Genomic DNA, 10,807 nt, shown 5'->3' with positions numbered 1-10,807 from the left:
ACCCATCCATGTAGTTTCTGTCATACACAAATATTTCAAGACGCTCTTTTTCTACATACTTAGAGTCCAAGCCTTCAAAGTAACACAAACCATGGGGCCATACTGTGATCTCTTCACAGTGACAGGTATGACGGGCTGTGCTCTTGGTCGGTACAAACTGAAGGGTCACAGGCGCTGTGCCAGCAGCTGCTGTGCCCTACCTCACATCACCTTTCTGCTGCTGGCATCCATTTCCAAAATACCTCTGAGATTACAAAAGCTTCAACAGTCAATTTTAATACTTGCTTTGACTGTGCTTTAAAATTGTACCGTCCACAGGTCAAGTATTTTTTTAGCACACCTCACATCTAAGGAAGGACACTGCAACCAAGTCATAAAGTTTACTGTCCCCATAGCTCTCAGCCAGCCGTGGATCACAAAGCACAAGGAACAAAGTTTAATGGGTTTCGTTCCCTGCCCAGCCCAATCTCTGCCGCTAACACAACCGCTCTCTATAAAGACTGATTTATTTCCTGAAACGCAGCTTCAGGTCCCATCGCGCCGGGAGAGATGTGCTCTCAAGCTCACCCTGAGGCTGCCCGGCGGTCCCAGCAGCCACCCTGCACCTTGGCCATTATCTGGCAGCTTGTCAGTGATTGCAGAATTAAACAAGCCTGTGTCCAACATGGCCTCAGTCACCTTATCTGCTGGTCCCTGGAACTCACAATTTTGCCCAGAGACCACAAATTGTCCACATGAAGTATTGCCTGTGAGCAGAGGCTGTGGCGTGGCACAGCCAGGCAGGGATGCAGCCGTGCACGAGCCCTGTGGGAGATGGGACCCCAGGGCAGAGGCCTGTGCCTCAGTTTCCCCTGTCCACCCTCCGTGCAGCACTGGGAGGGGACAAGCCACAGGAGATATTTGTCCTTCATGGCCCATTGCTGTAGGACCTTTCAGCAATGCTCCTCAGAGCCACTGACCTGCAACATGGAGGAAACAGAGAAAAACATTCTTGACCCCTGCTGACCAAGGGAAATTAAAGCAGTGAGAAACCAGGGGGTGGTTTGAAGGGCAAGGAAGGATGGAGCATGGAGCAGAGCCCACATGGGGCAAGCTCTCCTCCAGCCCCTGCACAGCCTGAGCTTGAGGACATCTCACATCTCCAGTCCCTCGGATGATCGGTGAACCCTTCCCTAGAAACACGCATCTCTCCTGGTGCCAGCCCCAGCACTTCCCCAGAGAGGGCAGCCCAGTTCGAGCCACACCATGGGGTTAGGCACCCATGTCTGCCCCACGCTCGCACCTCCGCCATCGTTCACCGCCCGCTGGGTACTCCTGCAGAATTAATTCGCCATGTTTTATTCGCAGTTGAATCGAGCCGTGGCACTGCCCTAAGATTTATGCTCCACGCAAGCCTTATTGACAGACAGCGGGGTTGGGAGGTTAGAGAAGCAATATTTCCAGAATTTGCATAAAACAAGGGCATTTCATAATTTAGCTGATGCAGATTTGGATAAGATTAAATTGTTGGCCATTTTATAATTAGATGGCTAATCATAAAATAACCTTTGCGAGTCATCAAAAAACATTATTATACAAATGAATTCCTGCTTGGTACTAAACTTACTTTACCCTCGTCCTTGAGCATCAGAGACGGTAAAAGATCTTTTTTGGTAGAATTCATTCTGCAGCCAGCCCCACGTTGTTACTATGTTTTATGGATCACAAATGCTTAATCAATAATGCAGCGCTTTCGGGAATGATGTTCTTTCTCGTGTCTTTCTGTGGCTGGAATTGTTTGGCTGGCTGCTCACAAATCTTTTGACGTGGATTCATTGTTTTGGAGATACCCTTCTCTGCATCTCAGGGCAGATTCATCAGCTGAGCTAGAAGGGATGGGAAAGTTTATTGGGGTAAAAAGAGACATCCTGGCAAGCTGCTAGAATCATTGCTCTGGGTTCACTGGTTGACTTGTCAGGTTAATGAATGGCCCTAGGAAGCCATTAAGTATGCAGTGGCTGAAGATCCCTTCTTCAGCAAGTAAAAACAAAGCTAAAGCACCTCTTCCCACATGCTGGTGCTGCTTTTCTCAAAAAGCTAGGCTAGGAAAAGCAATTGCTGCACAGGGCCCCCCTCCAAGCCTGGGAGCCCTGTGCATCCCTTGCTCCCTGCCCAGCCCGCAGCAATGCTGCTTCCCATGCAGCAGACATCCCTGCCTGCCCTGGGAGGGACCCTCTATCAGTGCCTGGATATGGAGATGATGTTTTCCAGAAATTCAAGTTTGCCCCCTGGGTTTTCCCTACACTTGATTTTCTGTCCCATTACAGCGGGGCAGACGTATTGCTCCATGGCTAGAGCTGAAGAGCAGGGGTCCCGGCTCCCCAGTACAGACCCCCACACACCTTGTCTCCCCTCATATCATAGTAGTTCTCTACCTCATAAGGTTGTTATGAGAACAACTCCATTAAGCGGCTCACAAAAAAACCCTGCACCAGCACTGGGGACTTAGCTCAGCTGCAGGCCAGCCCTGACCCAAAACTCACACTGAGCTTCAGCAGCACCTTGGGCTCCTGCTGCCACACTCATCCCTGCACCAACACCTTCTACGACTCAGATTTTGCTGCAGGATCAAAGCTTGGGGGAAGGAGGCACCTTGAACAGGCAAAACTGCTTGGAGAAGGAAAAAAAAAAATCAGCAGAAAATACCTGGACATTTATACAACTGGAGGCAAAGAAACAGCCATAGTCTGCAGGGCAGCCCCTGCCCAGCAAAGGTGGTACGAAACTTCCTTGGGAATAGTCTCTGTAAAATAGAGAGCCACCTAATTCCTGTACTCTCTGTTTAATTTTCCATGTTCTTTATAAGAGGAATTATCTATTGTAGTTCATCCTTAATTTGTGTGCCAGTTTGTTTAACAGGTGTACTGACCATGTTTGACTTTGCCACCTGAGTAAATGTTGAATCTGCTCAGACTTCATGGGTGGGTAAGAATGAGGGAAGAGTGAATTGGGGTCTGGCTCATTATACAAATCTTCTCCGACTACGTTTTTCCTCCAATGATCGCAAAGCACTTTGGCAAACAGCGATTAAACCAAAGCCCCCCACACCTCCAGCATGCAGGTGGGGGTGAGCAAATAGCCACCTTAGAGCAGGTACCGCAGGAGAGGAGTCATCGAGGAGCACGAGAGGCTGCAGCTGCCCAGCCACCTCCTTGCCACCGCCGGCTCACGCCCCGGGCACTGCTACCACGCGCGGCTGGGTCATCCCGCTCCTCCCTCCCTAAACGGCGTAACCCGCACCTTTAGACACAATTTCGGTATAAACTGAACCAAGAACTTATCCCCAGCTCTGCTGCAAGGGCTGCAGCCACGGGGATGAACCCAGGTGGAAGCAGGACTTCCTTCACGGCTGCACAAGGACCACCAGGTCGGGGAGCCAGCGGCAGCGGGGCAGGCCCCCAGGTTTCCATACGCGCAGCGCGGAGTTACGGCAGAGCGTTAACTGTCTCTCATCAGCTATGCAAACAGTGCATTTCAAGGTCCATTGCACAAGCACCTTCTCACTGCACTATGCTTATATTTTAATTAGCAGCTTATGCGCTGATTACCCTATTGGTATCCAGCACACTATGCAATGTGGCTGGCTCGCTCCCTGCAGGCAGGTAGGCAGCCAGCAGGCAGGCAGGCAGCCCATGCTCACTGCCTGGCAATCGTTGCAGGGCGCTAACTGCACCCCTCGCCATGCATTGCTCAGTGCTCTGGGGTTTTCTTCCTTGAGGGTGAAGGAAAGCTGCGGCATGAGACGGGCAGACAGTCTCCACTGGGGATGCAGGAAGGAGCTTTCTCAGAGGGGCTGAGCTGGCCAAGCTCCTGTCTGAAGGATTATTCTTGTGCTGCTGAGGTTAACGGTATTCAGAGAAAAAGAGAGAAGCAGCTGGAAAGGATAGGGGAAAGGAAGAGGTGATGACAATGACCAGGAGATGAAGGGGGTAGGAAAGGTTTAGTCACACGGCAAAGGCTTCATGACACAGTCATGCAGAGGGAGGCAGGGTCTCACCATCTCTCTGTTATGCTGAGTAGCTTGAAGTGCAGCAATGCGAGGGGATGCCTTGACCTCCATTCACAGCCCACCAAGGGAGCAGTGGCTTGCATTAGCCATGTCAGCCCAGGTGGCAGGATGAGAGCAATTACCCATGTCCAGTGTAGGTTGGCAAAACTTTGCAGTGTTGGAAAATAATTGGATAAGTCAGGCTGGAGGTGTTTCATCCAACCTCCTGCTCAACACAGCATTAACAGTGGCATCAGACCAGGCCAGGCCAGTACAAGCATCAAATGTGTCAGGAAGGTGCTGTGCCAGCCACAAGGTGCTCTACCCTTAGACAAATACCATCTGCAGAGCCCAGCACCCACAGCAAGCATCTTGCTGCGTGCTACAAGACAGGAGGAAGACGTATACCCTGGTTCAGCAATTAGATGCAGAGTCCTGGCCAACTCATCCAGACGATTCGTCCCCACATCAAACCCCTTTCAGAAAAGATAACACATTTAAAGCCAATCCTGCTCCATGACTTTCCTGCAAGGAGGCCACCTGAGACCAAGGGCCTCTCCAGGCATGACTTTGCAAGCAGAGCTGGCCCTTCTCTCAGCCTTTGACATGGCAGATATTCCAGTTGTCTATTCTATGGTTGCTACAGGGCTGGGACCCCGGGTTGAAAAGCAAACTGAAGGGTGCCACCATTATTTGGAGCTATATGGTCTTACCCTAAGTTCGTAGGGAATGAAAGACTTTGAGGACCTTCCCTTTCTTCAGCCCCCAAGTGAGGTCACTGCAAAATAGCCTTTAAGTACAACCATGACAGCAGCCAGAGCTCAAGATGGGCCAGTACCCACAAGAGCATCACAGCTGCCCTTGCAAACCAGGGCATCATGGGTTTCCTGAACTACAGCTCACACGTGGAGTTCCACTGATCTCTGAGTCTCAGCACCCGTCTGTTGGGACATGAGATGTCACCAACACCTCAGCTGCCAGTTCACCCCTGCAACACATCAAGGAGGCAATTCATAAAATAATGTGAAGTTTAGGGGGCTGGGCCATCTCACCCAAAAGCCATCTTTACCTGATAAAGCAAAAATCTTTGGTTTGTCCTAAATAAGAGGGATTTAATAAGCTAAGGCAGGTGGGGGAAGAAGAGGATTAAGTCTGTAACTTTAAAAAAAAAAAAACAACCCACACCACAAAAACCCACACTTTAAAATGTGGGTCATACATCTTTTACTGCAACCTATCTGCCTATATCTGTGCACTGCAGCTCCGACGTGCATGCAATCCTCCTCTAAACCTGGCGCTAATCCTAAAAGCCCAAAAACTGTTGACCCATCATTATTAATTAACTCACTGTTACCAAAATACACAAAAAAGATGATCATGTCATTAATTTCTGTGCAACCTGCTGTGATGCTGTCTTGGGCAGGGGGAGCATGACAGAAAGACTACCAAAGGATTTTCGTCCCACGCCCCGCCAGCACACGAGGAATCAGCTGCTTGCCTGGAGCAGAATTCCAGCTTGGCTGCAGTCTCATCCACAGCACAGGATAGTGTGTCACCATAGCAAGTGTGTAATAAACATAATTATAGAAAAAACATGATTATTCAGAAGCATGTGTGGGCAGAAGAAAGCACTAAGTGATGTAAAAGCATTTCAGTAACTGCAGCAGTGCTTTCAAAATCTCCCAGTTCCATATTTTATCTGAAGAACAGGGGGAGACATGAGTGGAGGATCTAACAGACCTCCCTCTTTAACCTCAATACTGCCACCAAAAGCTCAGGCTAAGCAGGGTTTACTCACACCTCCTGCTACGGACGGCTGTGTGAGTGTCACAAAGTTGATGGCACTCAGCTGTTTACTCCGAGGTTTGCTTCCAGAAACTGTGTTACTTCTTTCTGAGAAAGAGATGCACTGATCCCTTTCCACTTCACGTTGCCTGTCCCACCACCCAAGGGAGAAGCTCCAGCGAAGAGCAGGACAAGCAGACCCACTGGCAGCAGGCGGATGCCCTGGTAAAGCTCATCTGGGAGGGTCTCCCGCCTGCGAGGACACCAGGCTCTGTCACACAGACCCAGCCTTCGCTGGGAACCCACCTGGGCACACTGGACCACTTTTTGGCCAGTGGTCTGAGGCTGTCTGTGAGCCTAGGCAGGCTGATGTTGCGTTTTGATTCACATTATTTATGGCTTGGGTGATACGAAGCTTTACCAGACATATACTCTATGACACCAAGAGCTGATAGGAAACATGCCCCAGGCATTGCACAACAGAGCTGTTATGGATTTAAATGATAGCATTTTCCAAGCACTTGCACCAAGATGCTTTCAAAAGCCCCATGTGCTAAGCCTTAGCTGAATAGCTAAATGATCTCTTGCAGAGATCGGACACAGAGAGGAGGAATTTAGTTGATTCCTTATCAGTAACACCCAAAATGGCTTTTATTTTTTTTCAGGAAGACTTATCCTTAGAAAGGGCAGCTTTGCCTTCCTCACCTTTGCTGGCTAATGCCGAGTTAGAGCTCTCTATCCTTAACTGAGTTATTCTGCTGTGTTCCCACCAGCTTCCCACCCTGACCTGGCTCCTGGTCATCACCATCTCCCGAAGTCATCCTGATATCCTGGCACTGCCCTTGTCCCAGGGACAAGGCCCCAGGGGCAGGGGGGTAAAGCAGCCAGCCCAGAGCCAGATGGGCACCGGTAAAACCCCCAGCTAGAATCTTAAACAATATAAGGGAGAGAGACAGGGAAAGTTTTGTATTTCACTGTGGCTTATTCTTGATAACAGATGAAACTTAGCAGGTGTCCAGCCAGCCACACAATACTCCAAAACACCCACGACAGACACAGTGTGGCTCTTTAATCATCTCCCTTCACTTTATCTTAAAAGACACTCTCGAGATCACTTACCCAGAAAAAGCAACAGAAGGAATAACACAAACATTTTATGCTTAAGCATGCCTTTTCTAACATGAATACCACGCATGAATCCCCTGCCTGAAGCAAAACCAGGGTGAATTGCTTGGGGAGGACTGGCAGAGAGCACCTCACAGGGCACAGACATTTGCAGCCCAACGTGTCAAGGCAAACCCGAATCGGCACATGGGCAGTCAATTAGCCAGCTGCCCTGGCACAAGCCATCCTCCCTGGGGTCACAGCCTCTGCTCCGGCAGAGCCAGCGCAGCACCAGATCTGGCCTTTCTCCTCAGGATTTCACAGTCCTCCCTCCTATCACCTGTGGGTGGGGAGGAGGAGGACAGGGAAGAAATAGGATCTCGCTGCCTTCTGTGCATCACACAAAATAAATCCAAGATGGATTGGTGACCTACTTCATGTGAGAGGCAGTAAATAATATGTAGCACAACCGATTGCCTTTCAGACCCACCAGCCACATGTAACAGACAAGTCTACCTGGGCAAAGGAAGCTTTCCCACAGCGCACCACTGCTGGAGCATGGCTCTGGTCTCAGAAAGCCCTGAGGATCGGACCAATGAAAGGTACATGTCAGAGACACGCAAAGCTGGAGATGCTCAGCAGGCCCGGGGTCGACTGATGGGAGCCGGGAAAAGGGGAATGTGGGCTGAATGGAGGTACCTGTCATGCAGGCACAGAACTAGTTCACAGGGAAGCTCAGCTGATCTGGCACATTGGTGTCAGGACTGCTGTGCTTGTGCATAATTGCCTGATATTTAAATAAGGTCCATCAACATAAAAGAGCTTTTTGTAGAGGATGTAGGGTATCAACGTGTAACATAGATCACACTGTCTGGGTGATGCACAGGAAGGCATGGACACAAACCTGCTTTTGGATTCACTGGGCCACCAGAAAGACTCTGTGGCCAGAGTTGTTAAACCACTGTTGTGGTTTAACCCCAGCTAGCAACTAAACCACACATAGCTGCTTGCTCACTCCCTGCCATGTTAGGATGGGGAGAGAATCAGAAGAGCAAAAGTTAGAAAACTCATGGGTTGAGATAAAGATAGTTTAATACAGAAAGCAAAAGCTGCACATGCAAGCAAAGCAAGACAAGGAATTCATTCAGCACTTCCCATGGGCAGACAGGTGTTCAGCCATCTCCAGGAAAGCAGGGCTCCATCACGCCTAACGGTGACTTGGGAAGACAAACGCCATCACTCCAAACGTCCCCCCCTTCCTTCTTCTTCCCCCAGATGTATATGCTGAGCATGACATCCTATGGTCTGGAATATCCCTTGGGTCAGTTGGGTCAGCTGTCCCGGCTGTGTCCCCTCCCAACTTCTTGTGCCCCCCCCCAGCCCCCTCACTGGTGGGGTGGGGTGAGAGGCAGAAAAGGCCTTGACTCTGTGTAAGCACTGCTCAGCAGTAACCCAAACACCCCTGTGTTATCAACACTGCTTCCAGCACAAACCCAAACCATAGCCCCATACTAGCTGTCATGAAGAAAATGAACCCTACCCCAGCCAAAACCAGCACATGCACTCACAAGGGTTTGGAAAAGACAAAGGTAGTCCTTAGAGAGATTTCCTTAGTGACCCTTTTCCTGACATGCCAGCGACTTTCCCAAATCATTGCATGGCCAAAAACCAGACATGACCAAGATACAGAGGGACTTGAGAGTCATCCATGGGTATGAAGCCTCTCCAGGGAGCTCACCCTACTGCCACCAGCCAAAGTGGGGCCCTACAAAGCCCAGCAGGTCCCAGCATAGCATAGTACCCTCAGCCACAGCACCATCCCTCGTCTTCCACCTCCCGCAGCGAGGGAGTGACCACCCTGGCTCATGACAGCCCAACCTGCTGCCCACCACAGCGTGCAGCTCCATCACAGGGGCTGCCCTGAGTCCCACACCCCAGCACAACAGCCAGAGGTCTGCTGAAGCCAGCCAAAGCCTTTTTGGGTCAAATCAGTCCCTTGTCATCTGCATGATGCTGCTCCACGACTGGAGCCACAGGGACCAGCCATCTCTCCCACCTACAGCCAGGAACTGCACCCTGAACATCTGCACTGGGGTTATGGCAGCTCCCAAACCTGTGCTTAGGCAATGTTCTGATCTCTGGCTGCCTCTCCAGGGCAAACACATAGGAGCTGCTCCATCACGTCTGCGCTGAATTGCAGGTCTTGCCATTTTTTGCAGGGATATGTGGATGTGTGTGCATGGCAGGGAGGATTTGGTTTCCAAAGCAGAAACAACATGATTCAGCCACTGTTTTACAGTCTGGGAGAGGCAGAGCAGGCAGGGAGAGCTCTAGGCCTTCAGCAGACCAGCTGGGGCTGCCACAGAGCCCCAACAAGCAAGATCTCTGGGGCTGGAGGAGCTACCTGCTGTGGAATGAAAGGTGCTGGGCTACAGGACTCTCTTTCATCAAGTTGCAAGACAAAATCCTTGCGTATAAAGGAGTGTAGGCCCTTGCCAAGTAACCTCACACCTTCCACAAAACCCTTTCTTTGGCTTAAACTCAAGGCAAGCAGAGCTGGAGCAGGACCCATTTCCTAAATAGAACTACAGGGACAGGACCAAGGCTGAGAACTCCTCCTGAGCAGTCACTGCTGCTCACCGTGCCAAAGTGGTTTGGATGCAGAAGTGTGGGACTAGTGGGATCTGGCTGGGTTTGACCTGGAAAATACTGGTAATACTAGTCTGGAGGAAAGTGCTTTATAAGAATACTGTTGATGGGATGGGACAAAACGAGCCATAAACACCAGCCCAGACTCAGGATGAGGGTTGGAAGTGATCAGACCCAGGTCTTTGGCCAGTGGGTTCCCAGGTGGTGTGAAGGGGGAGGCAAGCCAGGTCTGCTCACCAGTTCACAACTGTTAAAAAGCCTCTGGGTGCTCAGACCCGAAAAGCAAGCCAGGTGCAACCAGCTGACCCATAAACACCAGCAGCCTCAGGGCAAAATCCAACACAGAAACCCAACTATTGCTGAGGTCTCCTGTTCATGCAGGGCAGCAGCGATCACCATAGCCCTTCATTTTACAGCAGCATCGAAAGCACCAGAAGGTTGTGCTTGAAGGCAGCATGGGATTACGGCTCTTTCTCCCTCCTCCTCCTCACCTCCCCAGGAGCTGGAGGTTTCTGCCTGTGCCAGCACTCACATACACCAGCTTTGAAATAACCCTTGGCAGAGCTCACCTGTCCAGTTCACACAGGGAGGAAGCAGCAGAAATGTGTTTCACAAAGAGCTGGCAGATTTTCTAACCTGCTATATTTTCCTGCCCTTGGGCTGTGCTTCCATTTACCCACTTGCGAGGTGCATACAGCAGCTCCTTCCTGCACAGACCGCCCAGCGCGGTGGGAAGAACTCTTGGTTTCACAGACAAGTATTTATAAGATGTTTGTACTGGAGCCAGCGCTTCACCTATCTGTTTTTATTTTTAATCTTCATTTCATAGAGCTCAGACAATTCTTTCAAGGTTCCCATGAATGATCTTTATCCCTTTTGCCCCTCATTCCAACTCTGTGAATAAAACCCTGGGTGGTCCTGGAAGAAGAAGAGAAAAAAGATGACATCTAAAATGAAATAAGAAACTGAAAACAAAACATATTTTTAACGAAAACTCACAATTCTAACCGCAGCAAGCCATAAACAAGCATGTTTGGCATCTGTAGGTCCTAAAACCTTTTGCAGGAAGAGGTAAAAAAATTGGATGAATGGGGTTGTCTGCATTTCATAGGCAAAAGGACTGGGGTCCTAATGAGGGAAAGGGTTGAACTGCATGTACATATCTAGTGTATCTCACAGGACAGAGAAATAACCTTGAGGTCAACTTGAGCACGTAAGTTATGACATGAGCATCAGACCGTA

Source organism: Haliaeetus albicilla, chromosome 2, assembly GCF_947461875.1.
Source record: "Haliaeetus albicilla chromosome 2, bHalAlb1.1, whole genome shotgun sequence".
NCBI classification, from domain to species: Eukaryota; Metazoa; Chordata; class Aves; order Accipitriformes; family Accipitridae; genus Haliaeetus; species Haliaeetus albicilla.
This window is presented reverse-complemented; position numbering follows the sequence as displayed.